General features: G+C 40.7%; 1 protein-coding gene and 1 long non-coding RNA gene across 17 annotated transcripts in view; one reads left to right on the forward strand and one right to left on the reverse strand.

The window, feature by feature from the left end:
• Window positions 1-10,520: 10,520 nt before the first annotated feature.
• LOC118666181 lies at window positions 10,521-19,720 on the reverse strand. Of its 3 annotated transcripts, none has more exons than XR_004970886.1 (4): window positions 19,514-19,720; window positions 18,183-18,247; window positions 12,725-12,823; window positions 10,521-10,980 (listed from the first exon to the last, which is right to left on the reverse strand). It is a non-coding gene; the product is annotated as an uncharacterized LOC118666181 (long non-coding RNA). The 3 variants fall into 3 exon arrangements; XR_004970888.1 differs by having other exon boundaries at window positions 19,430-19,720; XR_004970887.1 differs by lacking the exon at window positions 19,514-19,720 and adding an exon at window positions 18,340-18,528.
• ICA1 (islet cell autoantigen 1) overlaps window positions 18,577-21,317 on the forward strand; it is a 113,995-nt gene continuing 111,254 nt past the window's right edge. For 5 of the 14 annotated variants that reach the window (XM_036328046.1, XM_036328050.1, XM_036328051.1 and 2 more), the window contains exon 1: window positions 18,593-18,717. The gene's annotated coding sequence lies outside the window, so the exon portion shown is untranslated. Of the gene's footprint in view, window positions 18,718-18,953; window positions 19,086-21,317 lie in introns of those variants that run through there. The other 9 variants (XM_036328054.1, XM_036328057.1, XM_036328053.1 and 6 more) reach the window with 5 other exon arrangements.

The raw sequence follows: 21,317 nt of genomic DNA on the forward strand, positions 1-21,317 counted from the left end.
TAGACTTTTTTTTTTTTTTTACAGGATTTCCCGGAATCCATAACATGGTAATAGATTCCAGATCTCCAAGCGGGACAGAATTCCCTGGGTGTCATGCAGTAAATGTGCTGAATGATTGAAGGAACCGTGGACGGAATGGTTCATGGGGCACACTTTAGGAAATGCAATTTAAGGATATATCTTTTAGGACCACCATAAAGCCTAAATCAACAACAACAAATGTTTTTCAAAGATTTTACTCTGCAGGTCTAACGTACCACTTGCTTTTTAATATTCTCGTTTGGATACATCATTATGTTGCCTTAAGATACTTGGAAGTTTTCTACCAGGGACCTAGCACAGTGGTTAAGATTACAAACTCAGGAGCAAACATTTTTAGGTTCACATCCAGCACTTTTTACTTAATCTCTCTGTGCTTCAGTTCCTTCCCTTGTAAAATGGGGAAATTTACCACACCTTCCTCATGGTATGTTGTTTTGCTAAGCTTAGGTTGCTGGTTTTCTGTTACAATGACAGTAACAAGAGTGATATTTGAAAGTGAGGTGCCAAACTTTTACATAAAGACTGTTTGTCAGAGCAAGTCCTTTCAACATTTTTTGGAATGCAGCTTTTGTGGTAGTAGAGTCTCTCAGTTTTTGTTTGTGAGAAAGACTCTATTTCTCCTTCTACCTAAAGGATAACTTTGCTGGATATATTATACTTGGCTAGTGTTTTCTCTTTTTCAGTATTTTTAAAATATTGTTCCACTCTCTCCTGCTCTGTAAGGTTTTTATTGAGAAACCTAATGATAATTTGATGGGGTTTACTTTGTAGATTACTCTTTTTTCCCTGGCTGCCTTGAGAATTCTTTATCATTAACTTTTGACAGTTTTAATATATTGTGTCTGAAAATAAATAAGTCACAAGATGTAATATACAGCATAGGGGATATGGTCAATAATATCAATCATATCATAAAAACTATGTATGGTGATTTTTGTGGTGATCACTTTGTTGGGTATATAAATGTTGAATAATTACATTCTATATTGAATTATGTTCTAATACAATATTGTATGTTAACTATAACAATAAAAATGTCATTCCTTGTAAAAAAAATTTTCAAAGGAAATTTCTGAAAACCTTTCCCATGATTTCTAAAGCATCTGACCCACTTTGAGAATATGAAAGGATTGAGAGAGGAGAAGAAATATTTGTGAAGAAAAGAGCTGCTACCTGGTTAGTATCTTGGGCCCCTAAATTTAACTACTGAATTGAGCCTGGTTCCTGGATCTTAAAAAACAGTCTAATGATCTATTACTTACTAGTAAGTAGGAAAATCATGGGGCCTGGGAAATTTTTATCCAAGGGTATGAATGATTACTGAATAAATGTTAAAGGGGCAGGAAAGATGAAAATATAGATGATTTGCTATCATACCATGAGTCCTGAACCAAGTACATTATATATATTATTGATGTTTAACAAATAGCCAGCCAGATATTGCTCCAGAAAATTGGTTTATTTGGGATAAACAAAGGATCGCAATTCAGGACATGTAATCTAATGGTGAACCATGAACAAATTCGGAGAAACAAAGAAGAGGAATGCTTTTATGTACTTGGGAAGAGCTGTTGTAAATGAAAAGTCCATTGAGGAAACTGAAATTTTAAGGTACCGTAAAAATCCATCCCATGACTTCATCGGCTGAGTTATAACAGTCTCCCATTGGCTGAGCTGTTTCTGGGCAAGAAGGAGTCTTTTTCTTCTCCTGCTAAGATGTTAGAGTAAGATCATTTCCTGTCAGAGATGCAAGGTAGGTCTTCTTGTTCAGATCAGTAGTATGTGTTGAGGGACATATGTGCGAGAGTTCTCACTTTTAGCCTCCCTATTCCATTTTAAATTAGGTTTCTGCTTGTTCATTTGGTAGAATGTTTTATAAATTCCTATGAATTGAGGGATGATAATACCCTTAATGTTATATCCATGCTACTCAAAGAATGGTCCTTCAATTGGCAGCATCAATAGTATCTGGGAGCTTTTTATTATTTTTATTTTTGAAATATATTTTTATTGATTTCAGAGAGGAAGGGAGAAAGATAGAAACATCGATGATGAGAGAGAATCATTGATCGGCTGCCTCCTGCATGCCCCCTCCTGGGGATTGAGCCCACAACCTGGGCATATGCCCTGACTGGGAATGGAACTGTTACCTCCTGGTTCATAGTATGATGCGCAACCACTGAGAGACGCTGGCTGGGCTCTGGGAGTTTTTTAGAAATGCAGAATCTCAAGCCTTACCCCAGACTTGCTGAATCAGAACCTGCATTACACAAGATCCCCAGGGGATCCATATGCATATTAGAGTTAGAGAAGTATTGCCTTCTACCGCTCAGCCATCCATAAGAAAGTCTCAGTGAGAATTTAACACCTACTAATTGTGACATAACCATTGAAGTTCATCATAAAGGACTCATAACAGCAACAGGTATGTTACAGCAATTTGGAATTTTCAAAACTCACGTTATCTCACAGTTAACGGGTTAACTTTTAATCTAGTTTAGGTGTTTTACCTGTTATCTCATGCACTTAGTGCACAGGCAACTGGTTAGACAAGTGACAAGGAAACCTGTCTCTAACACCTGGTGTTCCTGGGCCACCTTCCAATATCAAAGAAAGATTACATAGTTCAGCATCTGTTACTGGGTAATATGTGCTCATTAGCTTATCTTTGCAATATGGCCAGACCATCTAGATTCTGCGGGTAATAAATGAGAGACAGCCTTCCAGATTATTGTAGCCTCAGGAAAATTTGTGTGGGTGGTCTTATCCGTAGAAATGGATCCTTTAGATTTTCACTCTCCATTACATCAGCCTCTCTCAAGAGCTGGGAAGCCCCTACTGCAAATCAAGAGGCAAATCACCATGTGAGCTTCAGTGGGTGAACTTGAGGATAGGATCTGCAAACATGGATCTCTTCAAACTTTGGAGAGCCAAATAGAGTGCAACATGGTACCAGAGAGACACCCAAAACTCTTGCCAGGTGTGAACACCATGGGCTTATGAATATACCAGATCAATATTTATTGAATGAAGACATACATCATAAACAAATAAATGAAATATATTGCTCTGGAATTTGTATGTTTTAGGCTAGTTTGTATTCCTAAAGCCTATGAATGAAATCTTAATGCAATTTTTTCATTTCTTCTTTTATTTAAACTCACCTTATAACTTGGGATTCCACTGTGTTTCAGCAGAATATTGAAATCCAGAGAAGACCATCATCATAAGATCACTAGTATAGCACTGGAAGTTTAAATCTGGGTTCTGCCACTTGTAGGCGATGTGATCTCGGGTAGTTACCTAACATTTGGAGCCCATCTATACTTTCTTGCAGAATAAGACTAGTAATGCCTTGTCTATTGGGTTGTTGTGGAATTTAAAGAAGGTAGTATCCGTGGAAGGCTGTAGCATAGTGTGAGTAAATTGTCCGTCCTCAATAAATCCCTGTATATGTTCATTTCCTCACCCACACCCTAGATGCATTGTTCTGGTTTTGCTTAAACTTTATTCCTGTCCTTACTAGATTCAACCTCTGAGGGTAATTTAAAATCTATTTCTGTAAAGTATTCTTAAAGAGCACAGAATTAGCTTTATTTTTCTATTTCCAAGTTCATTTGTTTATTCATTCATTCTAATAATCACTTATTGAGCACTTAGCAAACCTCTGACTTAATCCAAATATATCCACTAGAAATCAACCTCATTAAGAAAAAATTCTATAACTGGTGCGAGTCAAAATGCTTGCTGCTTGTTCTGTTCTGCCTCGAATCTACCTACATAGCTCATTTCTAATGCCAAGGGAAATAGATCAATATCAACTATCCCAGGATAAGACATATAAAAATTCATATACAGATCTCTTCATAAAAAAATAAAACATATTTGAGTAGGAAATGACAGATATATATATAAAATAATATTACTTGCAATATTTTTTCAATTTTTATTTCCTAGGGACAAAAGCTCAAATATTAGAGTATCTTTTCAGAATAGTACACCTGTCATAGTTTTTAAACTCCATTTGGTGAGAAGTGGCTCCTAATTATAGACTGAATTCTTCAAGATGTTGAGCTATAAATGCCACGATTCTTCCTGAGCAAGTCCATTAAGCCTCACACTGGTAACCACACACAAGTCATTTCTTTTATCTAATCCTGCTCAACGATGAGTTGCTTGTAGTAAATGCTTTTAAGTTCACAAGTCTTTCAAATTCTACCAAACCAAACCCATGTGGACCAAACTAAGAAAAACTAATACCAACAGTCTGTAGCGAGCTGGAGCACCATTTTAGGTACTGGATTAGAAACAAAAATGATTTAGCCTCCGTTGCCCATGACTTTATAAACTGTATCTTCTGAGGAGGCAAAAAACTAACCTAAGGGGAAAAAAGATTGAACCTATAAATTTTATAGATGCTTTCAACAATAAAAGTAGGAAATGCAAGTGAAAAATAAATCTCAGAAAGAAGGTACACTTTCAAAGATAAAATATTAAGTCCTGGGAATGTCAGCGACCACAAAGATATATAGACCTAGTTTAGACAAGAGTTGTAAACTGCAAGGAGAAGATGGAATTTCCTTTTAGAAGAGTAATTGGCAAGAGATCCACCCAAGCAGAAAGGTGATGAGACCCTTAGGTGGGCTGTAGGAGCAGAGCCTGGGGCGTCTTTTGGATTATGCGACATCTCTGGGGTTTAGGAAATAAGCATTAGAAAACACAGACTATCAAATGTTTAAATAATGCTCAGAATTGTATTCCATCCCATTGAGCTGGCAACAGTTTCGAAGTGTCTCTCAGAGCACTGCAAACCTTAAATCTAGCATAAATAAGGCTATGTCCTGGCTCATGATTCAGGTGAATCATCTGGTGTCCCCAGCATTCTGCCAGGCTCAGAGCAGGTGTTTTGTAAATATTTGTTCAGTGGAGGAGGCTGAACTGAACTAGGATTTTGTTCAGATATTCCTGTATCTCAGGATTTTGGAATCACATGTGACCTTTTAGTATGTTTGTGTTTCTGTAATAAAAATTAAACTAATAACATAAGCTACTAAAAAGGTTCAATAAAAGTTAATGATAATTTTTTTCACATTACTAAAACAGAAGATCCAACATATAAATGACCAAAATAATTTTTAAATACCATTTAAATTTAAATTATATTTAAAATAATGAAATAAAAGCATCTCTGCCTTTCTGTTCTCAGAAAGGCCTCCCCCGACCTCCCTAGTTGGGTAGGCTCCCCTACTATTTTCCATTTCAGCATCTTGTTTGTTGTCTTTGTAGTCTATATATATATTTTATATTTTTTTATTGATTTCAGATAGGAAGGGAGAGGGAAAGGGAAAGAGAAATAGAAACATCAATGATGAGAGAGAATCATTGATTGGCTGCCTCCTGCACACCCCACACTGGGGTTTGAGCCCACAACTTGGGCATGTGCCCTGACCAGGAATCGAACTGTGAGCTCCTGATTCATAGGTCAATGCTTAATCACTGAGCCACACCGGCCGGGCACTGGTTGATTCTTGCATGTACCTTGACAGGGATCCCACAACCTTGGTGTATCTTGACAATGCTCTAACCACTGAGATACCTGGCCAGGGCTGCCAATACTCTTGTTGGTTTGTGTGCCAGCAGCTTAAGTTAGATCACCATCTGAGTAAAGCGAATGCAGAGAGAACATGGCTGGGCTACTGCCCACACAGGGAAAAGGGGCTCTGGCTCTCTTACCATACCGGAGCATGGATTAAGAAATTAGAAGAGAGAGCAAAAACGGAACACCAAATTTGACCTACGGCCTATCATAGAGACCCTGCCCAGTATTAAAACTGTGGCTCAAGTAACATGAGTCTAACCAACCAGATCAGATCATTGTTCCTTACATATAGTTAGAGGAGAAAAGCAAAAGCTCTCTCCTCAGTATCTCCCCTCATGGAAAATAAGACTGGAATCCCCTCTCCTATTGGTTGAGGCTGCCATGTGAGAAGCACAGACATCAAATTTCCTTCAGAAGTAATGATCAAGGTTCTATTTAGAAGTTCTACTTAGGGTCTCCTGAATTCATGGAATAGAGTCACTAAAATTAAAGCAGAGAAAAAAGGAGAAACTCTCTCTCTCTCTCCTTAGTCCCTTGCTTATCAGCTCCATTCTTCATTTACCCAGGCCCCCACTTCACCTCAGTTGGCTTCCTCTTCTGGGTAGCAGTTAGTGTAACACCTACTTGCAATTATCTAAATGGAAACTTCAGATCTTGAGTCCATTTGACCTTTCAGCTCCAGCCTCCACCATTAACTGACCACCTTTTTCTGATTTAGTTCACATCGCATCAGATCAGTTCCTCTTTAAGCCACTAGGGGGGCTATCTCCCTCCTGCATATACTAACTTCTTAGGAGTACCTAAAATGAGGCTTTAAAACATGAGTCAAAAATGGTTCTGAGCCCTGTGGATGATAAAGGGGCCACATACTAAACCTGACAAGCTGAGGGGAGGCCTGCATGGCAAGTCTTACAAACTCAGAGACCTCAAGTAACCACATAGGGTGGTCTGAAATTAAAACTTTCTAACTAAGAACTAGTCATGGTGGGTAGTCATGTCCTAGGCCGCTGTCTTTGCCCACAAAGGACAAAGGTCAATCTTTACCTTAACTGAGTCTATGGTCTTTTTGCATCTATGATAACATACCTTTGGAATGTCAGGATAATTTCCCTTTTCCAGACCCCTCAAGACACAGTCACTGCACCCGAGCACAAGACCACAGAATCCCTCACTGTTATTGTTATCATGTTAATTGTTAAGTATTCTGTACCCACCGATGTAAAAGAAGTATTTGTCTCATCATTTGCTCTTTATCCATTCTCAGAGATCTCCCCGTTTTGCTTTCTCCATCCTCCCTAATCTATCATCAACCAATTTCATGTAACCTTCCATACATCTCCTCCTTTGAGTCTGACCTATAAAGTAAGTGGTAAAACTGCTATGTCCCAGAGCATTTTCTCAATCCATTGAGATTTTGCTTGCTGGCAATTGTGGTTAGTTTGGCTCAAATAAACTCAAAAACATTCTCTACAGGTTTAGACGTTTCTTACATCAACAGCCCAATTCCAACATATGTGTATGAGGCAGCGGAGGGAGGGGGGGTGCTCCTATATCACCAAGTGATGCTCAGGACATCAGCAGGTGTCCTACAACTTGACTCAATGCTGACATTATTTACCCAAAGACAGCATCAAATTCCACAGTTGAAGGAGCTCAGTCCTACAAGGCACCCACCCCTTCAATTCAGACACAAGTTGCAAGTTCAGGTGCTTCTGTGGTTCCCATAAACCTCTCCTTGGGTTTGATTAATTTGCTAGAGCAGCTCATAGAACTCAGAGAAACATGTTACTTATTAGATGACTGGTTTACTACAAAAGGATATAGCTCAGAAATAGCCACATGGGAGAGAAGCATAGGGTCCATTCCAAGTGGTCCACTCTCCCTAAATCTCCACATGGGTCACTAGACCAGAAGCTCTTTGAAACTTCTCATTTCGTTTATTAAAGAGGCTTCCTTATCACATCTGCAGGATTGATGTATCTAACCTCCAGCCTCTCTCCCCTTCCGGGAGGTTGCGGATTGGGACTGAGAATCACCTCAACGTAACAAAGGACACCTTTACAGCTCTCTCCATTAGGAAATTCTAAGAATTTTAATACCTCTGTTCAAAAAAGGGACAAAACCAAATATATATTTCTCATAAATCACAATATCACAAGTTATAAAATACTGACCAAACCTGAGCCAAATCAGGCAAAATGTGAGCATTGAGGGCAGCAGGGGCCAAAATGAGCTGTTCCGGAATGCCCACTGCATTTACTGGTAGTTGCTCTAGTCTATACCATACTTTCTGTTCTGCCAAATCCGACTGAGCAGAACAGGCAGATAGCAAAGCTTCCAATTAATTAATTCATCTGAGCAAAGTCTCCATTTTCAATTTATTTCCTATTTCTCCTGATTCTTTTCTCACTGAGTAATCTATAAAGATCTAAAAACAAAACTTTATCCCTGCCAGCCTGACTCAGTGGTTGAGCATGGACCTATGAATCAGGAGGAGGTCATTGTTCTATTCTGGTCAGGGAACATGCCCCAGTTGTGGGCTCCATCACCAGTGTGGGGAGTGCAGGAAACAGCCAATCAATGATTCTCTCTCATCATGGATGTTTCTATCTCTCTCTCCCTCTCCCTTCCCCTGTGAAATCAATAAAAATATATTTTAAAAAATCAAAACAAAACTTTATTTGAAAAAAGTCAATATTCAGTAAATGGAATAATTTTAACATGACTGCCAATAATTTTTCATGCGCCTAACTTTTTTATGCCAGAGGAAATGATTGATTTGACCAAGTTGGTGCATAATAAATGATATTGTTATAACTTATATTCATGTTTAATTTGCCATTTTAAATAAAATTATTGCCAATAAAGGTCATCAAGCTTTCTATCATTTTTTACTGATCTCAGTGAAATTCTATACATGCACAAAGACCATCTGAGTACATAGAAGGTTTCACTGGATAGCTTTAGAGTTATCAGAACCCGTAGTGTTAGTAGTCATGTCTCTCAAATGTAAACACATACTACAGTTCAATTAACTATGCAAGAAAATAAGGTTCAAAAAAAGAAAAGAAGTTTCAAATCAGAACAAAAGTGTTTGCTTTAAACATACTTTTTGTGAGCAGCTTTAGAAATATAATTTTAAAAATTGCAATTAGAAAGAAACAATAATAAACATAACCTAATATAGTGTCTGACCCATGAAAGGTACTCAATAAATGTCTGGCTTAAATGAATGGTCACAGAGAAAACAAATAACACAATGTGGGATATATATGTACATATATATGAAGAACTATAGAATAACTAACTTTACAAAGAAGAGATAGAAGAACATGCTTTTACATTCAAGGGATTCAAAAGATGATAAAATAAATAATGTTCAAGTCGTTGCTGCAAAGGTAGAGGAAAATCACTTAGATCAATGTATGAATGTTTTATTCTCCATTATTGATTTGAACTAATAGGAACTATTAAAATCCAAGAATAATTAGTTTTAATGTATTGAGGAAGGAGGAAATTTTAATTAAATTTTGCAAACAATAAATCTCATTTAAGTGTGAATTAATCATAAAAATGCTAGTATAAGTTGAAAAAAATGAAGAGCATTGAAAAAAATTAAAAATAAAAAGACAAAATTAATTTATAAAGACAGAGCATACCAATACAATAAATACCAATAATGCAATAGTAGAGAAACACAACAGGAAGTCAGGAAGGAATTAGTTTCACAGTAATAGATTTACAGAAAGAGAAAATGTCTAAAACAACCATTAGGAAATTTCCTGGAGTAATGTGGGTTAACAGCTGCAAGTGACATTTATTTTATAGAAAACACACACCCCATCGTATGGCCTCTGCATAAGAAAGGTTTATCTAGAGTTGGCATTTGCTTTTTGTTGAATTCCTTATGGAGAGCTAAATCTAAATAAAGAATTTCAACTTATGATTTTTAAATTGTGTTTACAGTAATTAGTATATGGAAGATGAAAGGTCAAAGAAAAAAATAACATTTAAAAAATTACGTATCTCTCCATCAAAGTGCTTCATGTAGTTCCAAGTCTTTTCAAACAATCTATAAGATGACACAGCATCAACAAAGATCAAAGAATGATATTATCTTCCTTACTAAATCCCTTTTCTTTTTGATAATGGAGAGAAAACTAAACATCATAAAGCTCTTCCTTTGAAAGCGGAACTCTTAACTTTGAAAATTGGGGAGCGGGGTGGTCATTTTTATGAGGCAAATAATTCAAACTTTTTAAAGGGACATTAATTTGTCCATGGCACCATGAGCATAATTTGCTAATTTACCTCTGCAGCAAATGTCATATTTTATTAGTGGCCTGAAATAGTTAATACTTTCCTCTTCCCTGGCAGGTGCCTACTTTCCTGACATACTTAATCTGTTCTTTACAACGGAAACTCAAAATTGTGTGGAGAGGAACAAAGTGACACCTTATCTTCACCCACAAGTGTGACGCTAAACACGATGACAATTGTGCCAGACAGTAGAGACTCATTCCATATTTGCATTCTAACATCACTTACACATGCTTTGACGTAACTAGTCCTTTAAACATTCAAGGTTAAAGTGCTTCTGATTAACTGCAGAACTGGTATTAAAGTAAAATGCATGCTTTCTTTTGGTTCTGTTTTATTTTTTATAATCTTGGGCTAAACATCTGACCAGAGCTGTACCAAATCACACCAGTTGCAGAGCTAGGCTGTCTCTGCATTTATTGGATAGTAAGAGGAATGAGGGTCTGTGGTTGTGTTTTCCCAGCCTCTGACTTTCACAGTCTTCTGGGTTATCAATGAGTATTTAATAAACAAGTGGCTGAGGGGAGGGAGGGACAGAAGGATGGATGGAGGAAAGGAAGGAAGAACAACATAATTTTTATTATCTCAAAAATCACTGGGCAAAACAAGCCAACCAAAGGTTATATGAATTTTCTGGGGCACAGTAGGCCAGCAGTCCCCCACATGAAAAGTAAGTGGACTTCCATCTATATTTTCTTGAGGTTTAAAATTTCTCATATATAATGAAGACACACACACACACACACACACACACACTCACACACACACACTCATACCTTTACTCCGTGATATCCAAAGGAAATACTCATAGCACATGATCCAACCAATCCTCACATAACTTCAATGGGAGACAACCGGTCATTTCCAGCCACCGCACACAGAAGTGAGATACTGGTCTTCAAGTCCAGGACCTGTGGTTTATTATGACCTCTTCAGTTCTGTCACAATCCCATCTCAATATTCTACAGCCTTTGGACTACATGATGAATTCAACCATTCCTTAGGTAATAGTATATTTCCTTGGAAGAAAGAGAAAAGAAAAAAAATTTGTTATGCCTCTCCTTTAAAAAGGAAACGAGAATAAATAGTACGCTCAGCAAGGAAATATTGGTGCAAGCTACAGCCCTCTGTTCTGCAGGCATTCACAAGACGGCTGCTGACATATATGATAGATTCCTTCTCTGTTTGTTCCAAGTTCTCCTGGCTTTCAGCCAACACCACAGCTTGCCAAGGATCTTTTCCCTGATTGCACAAAGAATTCAACAAGTCCAGGTGATAGTCTCAACTATCAATTTAATAAAGACTCCATTTTTTTTCACCCCCAGGCGTTCTCCACTGAGAACTAAATTCTTTAGGCTAAAAGACTTAAATAAATTTAAAGAGTTAAAGCAAAACTTCTGAAAGTGAAAGAGTGATGTAATTATGAGAGATGCCTTCACCCCTAGGTCCTAGGTGGCATTCCATTCTGGCTGTGAAACAACATTAAATGTGTGGGTCACTGTTTCCGCTCATGTTCTACAACATAGCACTCTGATATCACAAGGTGCTAGCTACGTCTTAAGATAGTGGTGTGGTTAAGTTTCCAATTGGTCATTCCAATGGAGCCTAGCTTATCAAGATGATTGGATATTTTATAACGTACGGCCAGGCAGTTAGTAGCCTACTGGGTTGCAATGCAGTGAGTTCATCGATCAGAAGCCGTGTATGGAATCCTGCGATGCTTTAGAGGCATGTAAGCAGAGAAAGCAAATCCAAATCCACAAAATTATTCCAAGGATGATTAGCTGCTGCTCCTCCAGGAGGAAGGGGCATTCCCAACTCAAAATAACTGATCTGCTACAGAGTAGTAGGCCAGGTCCCCTAGAAGGACATTGCTGGTCACTGTTGCTTATCAGTCTTGAGGAAAGAAAATGTATGCTGTTGAGTCCAAGCATCGCCGCCATTCTGATCCTCATAGTTGTTATGTCCATGAACCAACAGACTAGCTGGAGAAGGAAAATGACTGACTCCCCAAGAAGAAATCATCTGTTCCCTAGTTACTGAAACCTCTTCTGCAATGATGGCCTCTTAGTGTGCATTCACATAAACACTGACATTCTCACAGTCCGGGCCCATTCTGAAATGTCCATCCACTCTTCCCTAAAACCATCTTGTCATCAATTCTCCAGTCTTGATCCTTTCAGGTCCCTCACCATCTAGTCAGGCCAGGATTAAAAATTATCTAGTATGTACTTACTCAGCCTTAAGCATCTCTAAAATATTGCCACTGTCCCAACCAAGCTCCGTGCCCCAGTATATACACCATTGCCCAAGTCACTCTGGCCCTTCCCTCAGAGATCTCTCTGACCTCCCCACAATCCAGTGATGAAAGGGTTAAAGTCTGGCACAACAGGCGGTCTTCAGCCCCAATTTCAGTGCTAGATTCCAATTGCCTTAACTCAATTACAGATTTGAATAGCACCTCTGTGCTAAATAATTAGCTCAAGAGTTGCCATAGATCCTGACCTCAAGCAAAGTAGACCATAAAATGTTTCCTTCCAAAGTGGACAATAAAATTTCTGCTCAAAATTTAACACTGTGAGCATTTTTCTTCTCAGTTGTCCGTTCAGGACCACCCTGAAAAGCAGCAGGACTTCCTCTCATCTGCCTGGTGCCAGTACAGCATGCGAAGTTACTCTATCCCTGACCCATGCATCATGGGAAACTCCCTGTGAGGCTTAAGAAAGTAATATAGGAGTGCAAGTGCCTGCTCATTCAACTCACCTGTGTCTTCAGGCTTCTCATAGGCTCAGCCTCCATTGCTTACTCTTTCTTCTCAATCCACTGGATATGGATCACAGTTGCGAATGCCTGGCTTCATGGCTGAAGTTAAGACAACACCATTTCATGTTAGGCGTCAAAGTAATATGGCCATCTAATGCCAGATGGTTGATGATTCCGTTTCTATGTGAGCCTAGCCACAAAGCCAGGAGTCATTTCTCAAAATGAAGGGTCATCTGCTAAAGGGGCCTTTGCATTCTTCCCAACACAAAGGGTTTCCTCTGTGATGGTCTTGCGGGGGGTTGTCACAGGCTCCATATAGTCCTCAGATGGGTCACAGATGATACCAGCAGCACTGGATCCACAACTCACAAGGGCCAGGGCTCACCTTGCACCAGGCCAGCTGCAGAGCCCCCTCTCACTTTGGGCTCCACTCCAAACTGGCAGCTTCTGGGTGGTCGCCCCGAAAAAGGTCAGTGTAGGACAACCGAAAAGAGGCAACACTATGTCTAAAATCCAAAGAGACCCCAACTCTCTGTGCCTGGTAAATTCCCTTTTAAAACTTCATGGATGAATGTTTCATTACTTAATGTAAATTATAAAATCAATATTTTTTCACATCAAAGTACTAAGATTTCAAAGCGCTGCTCTATTATATTCATCAAATTTGGTGATTATTTTTCTCCCACTTCATTTCATTCCTTCCTCCATTCCTTATTTAAACCTCATCTACTTACAAAAGGGATTGAAAGTGCCTTGCCATGTGTCATTATTGATTTTTCCTGATAAAATGGTAGCATGAAGTTGCAGAGTAAGATAGACTCTTATAATATTCAAATAAGTTCATCACTTAGCTACATTTACTTTCTATATTATGAATCTATATGTAGAAATCTTCCCATTTGAAAAACTATTTAAAGACAGTTCAAATGCTCTTAGAATATTTAGCTCTTGTTGAGACAGCAGAATAAATACTGCCTTAATATAAGACTTTTTAAAGTGATTTTAACACAAATTGATTCTGAGTGCACCCAAAAAGTGCTTCACTTCTACAACTATTTATTGATTATCTACTGCGTAGGCTCTATGTGAGGCCCTAGAGAAATAAGGCCCAATCAATAAGCCATTAGAGTTTACAATCTAATAGGAGATATAAATAAGTAGATAGAAAATTACAATATAGCTTGATATGTTCTAAGACAGGACTAACGAGAGGGTGCTGTCATATTAGGGACCAGGGAAAACTTTCCAAAGGAAGTGATATCTAAGCTGAAGACTAAAGGGAGAAAAAAGTTGAAGCCACACAGACCAAGATGCTAGTACATGAAGGAAAGAGAGTGTGCTCTGGGCAGGGCAAAAGTGATGTGCAATGACCCATAAATCACAGAGAGCATAGCGTGTCTGGCTACTGAAGGCAGTTGCCTAATGCTGGCTCTTAGAATTGGGGTGGTGGTGGTGATGGTTGTAGCAGGAGAATCATGGAAATATGTATGTGGTAGACACAGATCCTTGCCTGTGTTACAGTAGGCTCTCCTTTCTCTGCTAACAGAACCTCAGAAAATTGGCACAGATCCATTGACTTAAGGACAGCTAGGAAATGAATCAAGGTAATTTTACTTTAATAAGCCATCAGAGATTTGGCCAATCAGATCTAAGGAGAAGTCAGCTGAAGCTTCCCTTGGAGCTAAAATCAGGCCCTCCCAAGGAGAAAGCAGTTGCTCCCTTCTTCCCTGACTGGGATGCTCACAGAGGCCTTAAAAACTGTCTGGACAGAGCTGCTATAGCCATCTTGTCATCAAGGAAAAGACCCAAAGAATTGAAAAGAGCTGATGAAGGCATTATCATGTAGTTGAGCTAATAAACTATCCCTAGAACTATCTTTGTCTTTGTCTAAACTTCTTGGTTTATGAAGGTATTATGAGGTTATGAAGAGATTAAAGATATTATGAGAATAATATCTTTATTATTTAAGTCTGTCAGTTTTTGCCTATGTATTAATTGGTTTGTTCATTTTCTGATTGTTGAGTTTTAAGATTTATTTGTATATTTTAAATGTTTTGTATATTTTATCAGAAGTTTTTTGAAAACATCTTCTCCTAGTCTGTGGCTGATCTTGACAGTGTCTTTTGCAGAACAGAAAAATTTATTTTTAATAACGTTCCATTATCCTTTATTTTCATAGGTTGTGCCTTTGGTGCAGTATCAAAAGAATCGTCACCAAACCCAAGATTACCTAAATTTTCTCCTATGTTATCTTCCAAGTTTTATAGTTTTGTGTTTTACACTTAGGTCTATAATCCATTTTTTGAGTTAATTTTTATGAAAGTTATAAGGTCTATGTCTAGATGTATTTTGGTGCATGTGAAGGTCCAGTTGTTTCAGCACCATTTGTTGGAAAACCTATCATTTCTCTATTAAATTACTTTTATTTTTTAAAAATATGTTTTTATTGATTTTAAAGAGAGTTAAGGAGAGGGAGAGAGACAGAAACATTGATAAGAGAGAAACATCAACAGGCTGCCACCTGCATGCCCCCTACAGGGGATCGAGTTTGAGGAACTTTCAGACCATTTTCCTTCTTTTCCATTCCCATCAGCAATGCATGAAGGTTCCTACTTCACACCCTCACCTGGATTTACCGTTAAGCAACATTACTTTGCTAAGAATGGTGGAAAGGAAGAATAGGGTCACACCCTGATAACTTAGTGGAGATCATACAAGCTCTGGACTGCCTACTTCCCAATTACTCTCCCCAGTCCATTTTTAATTTTTTAAATTTATTATCATTTTAAATCATTTTTAATGTGCAATAAAATAAACCTTTAACTCATTTAATCCACTACTATTCTGGGTCTCTGTTAATGGCAACCTGACAGAATTCCTCATTCATGTGGTCTTCTTAGCATATCTTGAACCTGGGAAGCCATCACAAACAAACAACAAAAAACAGCCACCACTGAATTGAAATGTAAGGATTTTTTTCTGTGGAGAAGTTTCTTTGTTATCCTGTTCCACTCTGGAAAATGTACATTATTTCCTTCTTAACTTTATATCCTATCATTCAATAGCCATTCTCTTCTTAGATATTGTTTCAGCTCTGCTTGGCATCTTGTGGGTGCTCTATGCCAGTGAGACAACCTGATACCCAGAAACAAATGGAAGTGTTATAAGTGGAGCAATGTTTTAAATGGGAAGAAAAGCACTCATTGTGGCTTATGTAGAACAAGCATGAACTTACTACTATTTTCTTCCTCAAATATTGTCCTAAATTTTAGGACAGCATTAATAACAATGAAAAGTCATGTAAAGCTTTATCTTAAACTCTCTGGGAGCCTAAGGAATTTCAGTGCGATGTTGACCAGGTAGTGCTGTATCCCATATCTGTTCACCTTTAGACATGGTTTTGGAAGCCACTTTGAGCCTCGTTGGCAGGTTAGACTCATAGCTCAGGTTTTCGCCTTGATCTTTGGAAAAGTAAAATGAAACCTGAGTCGTCAGTTATATAAATCAGCTTTTTAGCCCACTTCCCCTAGTGCATGTGTTCCAAGTAGCTGTATTTTGTGGGGATACTGTGAACACACGCACAACCTGCCATTCTGCTGGACTCTCGTAACAAATGAAAATACCACAAAGCCAGTCTTTGATAGAGTTTCTAATACTTTTCCCTGTAACTAGCAAATCAGCACTGGTGGAGAGGAGAACATTATAGAGTCAGGGAATTTTATTATCTATTTCTCTCTCAATATCTTAATTAACTGATTAATATATTCAGCCAACATTTGTTGAGCACCTACTATGCTTAAAAAATCCATTCTGTTAAAAAACTATAATCTCTTTTTTTTCTTTTTAAAGATTTTAAAATTGATTTTGAGAGAGAGAGAGGAAATGAAAGGGAGAGAGAGCGAAATATCAATGTGAGAGAAACATTGATCAGTTGCCTACTGCACGCCCCCTATAAGGGATGGAACCCTGCCCTAGCCAGCTTGGCTCAGTGGACAGAGTGTCAGCCTGCGGACTGAAGGGTCCCAGGTTCGATTCCGGCCAAGGGCACATGCCTGGGTTGCAGGCTCGTTCCCCAGTGTGGGGTGTGCAGGAGGCAGCCAATCAATGATTCTCTCTCATCATTGATGTTTCTATCTCTCTCTCCTTCTCCCTTCCTCTCTGAAATCAATAAAGAAATATATTAAAAAAAAAAAAATAAGGGATGGACCCCAAAACCCAGGCTTATGCTCTGACCTGAATCAAACAGGCAATCTTTTTGGTGTGAGGGACCATGCCCAACCAACTGAGCCACACTGGTGGGGCCTAATCTCTATTTTTCAAACTCTTAATAGGTGTTACACATAAGTTAATGGCTCTTGGAATAAAATATTTTAAAATAAAATATCTTAATAATTTCTCTTTTGCAAGGAAGCCTTTTTTTCTCATTTTAAGGGTTTTGCTTTTTATCCCCCCCACTCCACCCCCTTTTCCTTCTTACAAAAAGGAAAATCGCTGAAACCGGTTTGGCTCAGTGGACAGAGCATCGGCCTGTGGACTGAAGGGTCCCAGGTTCGATTCCGGTCAGGGCATGTACCTGGGTTGTGGGCACATCCCCAGTAGATGTGCAGGAGGCGGCTGATCGATGTTTCTCTCTCATCAATGTTTCTAACTATCTCTCTCCTTTCCTCTCTGTAAAAAATCAATAAAATACATTTTTTAAAAAAGGAAAATCATTTAGCTTGTGTTGTTAACAGGTCAGTTTGAATGCTTCTTATAAAAGCCAAATATAGGAGCAATGTTTTTCTCTCCCAAAAGTTCTCCTGAATCTCAGATTTTCAACAATGTGCTATTTCGTAGACCATATTGTTTATTCATAAACATTTATTAAAGACTTGATGTTTGCTCAGCTAAATATTTTGTGCCATACTGAGACAGGCTCAAACCTATCTATATAGGAATATATCCAAAGAATAAAGTCAACTTTAAAGGTTACATACATTTCAGGAACTGTACTATCTTGCCTTTCTACTAAAATGACAGCATCTTCTCCTATACATTTTCACTATCCATTTTGGCCAGCCACCTTTCTCTCTTGAGATGAAGCTAATTCTCTTGGTTCAGACAACCCTGGAGTCAAACTCCTATTCAATATCCTATTCGCTGAGGGCCTTTATGGCACTCTGGGCAGTCAGAGTTTTCATTTGTAAAACAGGAATAATAACTTTACCTACAGTAGTGGGTTGCTCTAAGGGTTAAATGTAAAGTACACAGCATGTGCCTGGCATGAACAGCCTATTCGTGTTAGATGGGTTTCAGATTTGTTTGCATCTTTATTCAGTAACCATCTTTCACTCCATCCTGTTGAATTGCTTACTTCAATGACTATTCAATAAACTTTTTAACACATATATAACATAACCAGGCATTGAGTCATAGCACATTGAGATTGCTTTTCAGCATTGATAATTTTGGGAAGTACCTATTCCAGCACTTTTTCTTCAGGTGATCCCTGCAGGGTACTCAAACACCGGGTTTAGTTCTTTCCTGATGACAAAGGATAAGAGAGGATGAAATTACCATCAGCATCAATAAGTTTAAGAGATATGTGGCTAAATGGGAATGAAAACATTACATACATATGCATACACACAGCTTTTTTTCACACAGCCTTTTTCCTTTCAGCCCAAACTTGGTTCACAGGTACAGGCCTCTGTAACTTTTCTTGGCATTGAAATCCTGAAGTCTCCTGCCCCCTAAAGCCACAGACATCTATAGTGGAAGCAAGTAGCAAGCCCTACACTGGACACAATGGGAGCCCTTCGCCCAGGCTCCCACCTGTCGCCCAGGTCATTGTGACGCAAATGCTATGGACACGTGGAACACCTTCGGGAGAGCAAGGGCGGGGTCACCCTGGGCCGCAGAAACCCGCGGGGGACACCCCAGGAGATGGTGGTCGAAGTCAGACCCCAGGGAGCAGAGAGATCTCCCCAGATCCCGGACCCGCCCCAAACTAGGTGAGGCCAGGGGCCCCTCCCTCATCCAGATCCCGGGGTCCTGATGGGGTGCGGGGGTGGGGCGGGGGGGTTGCCCACCGGGACTCTCAGAAGGGGAGAGATTGGGAGAGGGGTCGGTGGCGGTGCCCCATCCCGGCGCCCGCTCCCCCCGGCCGCTGCGCTGCGCTGCGCTGAGCTGCACTGAGCTGCGCTGCGGCGCTCGGGCTCCGCGGGCTGCCATTCCGGCTGGCGGCCGCCACCGCAGGAAGGGCCGGTTCCTGCGCTCCCCGCCCCCTTCCCTCGCCTGCCGCTGACGCTGACGTCGGGTGAGGGAGCTGGAGGGACGCTCCGTGCTCGGCCGGGAGGCTCCTGGGGGCCCGGGCTCCGAGGTACCTGCCCTCCGGGGCCGGGGTTGGGGCGCGCCGGGCGGGCTGCGGGCTGCAGCGGGGCGGTCGGGGGCGCCCGCCGGGACGGCCAGTCCTGCCCTGCGTGGGCGGCGGGTGACGGGCGAGTCGCCTGCTCCTGCCGCGGATCCCCGTGCGGGAACCGCTAAAGCCCCCTCCCCGCCCCCGCCGGCTCCCTGGGGCCCCTGGAGACCTGGCGGATGCGCGCCCGGGGAGCGGAGGGACGCGTTGCGGGCTCCCGCCCCATCTCTCGCCCCAGCGCAGGCGGCACCCCCACCCACGCCGCCCACCCCACCCCATCCCATCCCACCCCACCCCACCCCACCCACCCACTCAGCGCCTCGCCTCCCAGCGGCGGCGGCCCCAGGATCTCAAGGTCCTTGCATCCGGGGCGGACTTGTGGACGAGTTCACCTGCCGTGGCGCCTGGTGTGTGCCTTTTCCCTTCACCCCAGGACCCATCTTTGGCGGAGGTGGCAGGGAGCAGATGGGCACCGCTGTACCACCGCTGGTGCCGGGAGGTCTGAGCCTGGTGCCCTGCCAACGAGGTGGTCACCAGCCTCGGACCCGCCTGGAACCAGACACCCTAAGCAAGCCAGGTCCCTGCCAGCCCCGGCGCGCCCGTTTCCTCCGGGTGCTGCTGACTCCTCCTTTCCTGACCCCGGGCTATGGCAGCTCCCGCTTCCTCTTGCCGCGAACATATCCTGTTATTAAGCTGGCCCTAGCCCAGGACGACTCCCCGTGAACCGTTCGCACCTTTTACTTGGCGTGCTCCCTAGGCCCCTCGGCGTTTCTTTGGGGTCTTAAAAGTACTGCGCCCTTTCGCAGGTGGAATGTATTCACAGCCCGGCTGGGGAGAGTCCTCGTTTAGAAAGAGAATCAGGCTGTTTGGATGGCATAACAAATCAGTATGAGAAAGGCGCGGGGTGGCAGCCTTAGTCACTGAGATCTGGTAACTTCATAGAAATGATCAGGCCTGGAAAACCAGCCGCAGCTGATCTGAGACCGGCACTGGTGTAGGAAGAAAGGCATTAGCCATTAAGGCCCTATATATTGTGACTCATTGCAAACATGTTCGTGTCCAAACATTTCAGTGAAGCCTGTCAGAAAAATCTCAAATTGGTGTCCGTTGACTTTCAGTTTAGATTTTCTGAGATCTGGACTGTCCCCGGGGGTTGGGAGGTGAAATAGGAAACGCTTATTGGTTTGAAATTAATGCTCCAGACTCAGTTTCTTACCTTTGATTGAAAATACACACACATTCTAAACATCCTTTTAAACCAGTTTCTCTTTAGGGTTCAGTTTTTATTTTTGAAACATCGTGTATAGTATATACCATAGAGGCAAACTCAGTTTATAATCCTTAGTAGTTCAGATGCCACTGGTTTTTAGACCATCATATACATATATATTTAATTGCAAGAGATGTGGCTTTCTAAATGGATCTTTTTTTTTTTGCATTATATAGTTAAATATTTGTATTATTTATAGTAAAGTTAAAAGATCTTTAGAAAATGACAGTTAAGCTATTGAGTACAAATTATAACAGTGAAGAAACCTGAGGTTAAAAACACTGACTGCGGATACTTCACCCGCATTAAATGCTGAAGACATTGCATGGCAAATGCCTGGGCAATTTACTTCATCGCTGTCTTTCCCCCATTTGGTACACTTGAGTATCTAGCTGACTGCTTTCTCTGAGCATCTTTATCTTTCTCTGAGCGTTTCTCTCTCCACGTCAACTGTGTGAAAAATACAGAAACTTTTATTACCCAAAAGAAAACTTTTTGACTAAACAGTACTTTTTTTTCAGGTATAGGCAGTTTTATCAGAAGCAGGGAGGTGTGGCCACTGTGCAATGACAGGGCAGCGACAACCTGTGTTGATATGAACTTTACGGTTACAGAAACCTCATACAGGAGAAGTCGGGACATTAGTAGGCCCAGGTGGATCAGAGAGAATTTTTGCTCTTTACTAGTTGAGCTTCACAGCTAGAAGCCTTTAGATCAGTGCACTAGTCACTAGTGCACTTTTTACTCCATCTGCATTGTCAGATTTATGGGAACCATGGACAAGTTTGCTGTCTGCATGTTTTTGTTCATTAGATATCAGAGGTTACCAATTAATTAGGCTTATTCCCATCCCCATTCCCGTCTAGAATCTGCCTCAACAGAGCTTTAAATGCAGACTGCTACAGGGTAAACCTCCCCCCCCCCGC

This window comes from Myotis myotis, unplaced genomic scaffold (genome assembly GCF_014108235.1).
Source record: "Myotis myotis isolate mMyoMyo1 unplaced genomic scaffold, mMyoMyo1.p scaffold_m19_p_11, whole genome shotgun sequence".
In the NCBI taxonomy this organism is placed as follows: Eukaryota; Metazoa; Chordata; class Mammalia; order Chiroptera; family Vespertilionidae; genus Myotis; species Myotis myotis.